This window comes from Cebus imitator, unplaced genomic scaffold, assembly GCF_001604975.1.
Source record: "Cebus imitator isolate Cc_AM_T3 unplaced genomic scaffold, Cebus_imitator-1.0 Scaffold15, whole genome shotgun sequence".
Lineage (NCBI taxonomy): Eukaryota > Metazoa > Chordata > Mammalia > Primates > Cebidae > Cebus > Cebus imitator.
The window spans coordinates 12,002,970-12,004,321 of NW_016107330.1; positions in this window are offsets into that span (position 1 = coordinate 12,002,970).

Below are 1,352 nucleotides of genomic sequence, written 5' to 3' on the forward strand. Positions count from 1 at the left end.
TGCACACCACCGTGCCTGGCTAATTTTTATATTTTTAGTAGAGATGGGGTTTCACTATGTTAGCTGGGCTGGTCTTGAACTCCTGACCGTGTGATACGCCCACCTCGGCCTCCCAAAGTGCTGGGATTACAGGTGTGAGCCACCATTCTTTCTGTGATTTCTAATGTGTTAGATAAGAGCTCTCTACATTTTTTGCACATTTATATTTTGCACATTATATTTTTATTTTTTGTTGTCTGTCATCAATCTCCACTTTCCTTCTGCCCACACTAGTGACTTGTAGGGACTTAGGTTTGCCTAATGATGCCTTCTTTTTCTTTTTTTTTGTGGTTTACATCCAGTGTGAGTTTGTTACTTTCCTCTCCTGTGATTTCTATACCCATTATTTTTTCAGGACACAGTGGTGGCTCTTCAAGCCCTCTCTGAATACGGAACAGCAACTTTCACCAACAGTGAGAAGTCAGCTTTGGTTACTGTCAATCTTCAGACACCTTCTCTAAAGACCTCCAAGTGGATGATGCCAACTGCCTGCTGCTGCAGGAGGTCCAGTTGCCAAAGGTTCCAAGGGAGTACACCACTTCTTTTTCTAATCTAGTAAAAATGACTGTGATCTCATTATTTCATCCTTGAATTATGATTCATGCTCATAATCCCATTACAATTCATGCTCACGCCTGTAATCCCAGCACTTTGGGAGGTCTAGCAGGGTAGATCGTTTGAGGTTAGGAGTTTGAGACCAGCCCAACCAACATGGTGAAACCTCATCTCTACTAAAAATACAAAAATAGCTGGGCGTGGTGGCGCATGCCTGTAATCACAGCTACTCCGGAGGCTGAGGCGGGAGAATCCCTTGAACCTGGGAGGCGGGGGCTGCAGTGAGCCGACATCCTGCGACTGCATTCCAGCCTGGGTTACAGAGTGAGACTCTGTTCAAAAAACACCCAAACCAAAAATATATGGGTAACAGAAAGGGAAGAAATGTCTCCCCGCATGACTCAATATTGGGAAAACATTCCTGACATGGTTGTCATGGATTTGGAAGTCAGACAGCTTCTGAGTTCAAATCCTGGCTCTGTCCCTTCCACTGTGAGCTGAACCTAAACACTTGATTGGCCTGTGTGGGACGTGAGCCTAGTGTGGCCAGAAGAAGGCACTTTCTTTGGTTGCTGTGTAGAAGCCGACGAAGCCAGGCTCTCCCCGGCCTTCGAGGCTTTGTGTATGCTTCTCCATCTGCCTGGAACTCTGTTCTTCCCCACTTTCTACTTACATAATATTTCTGTACTTGACATCTTTGTGCCTCAGCTTCTTCCTGTGCAAAATGGAGATGATAATAGTACCTACTTCATGGCACT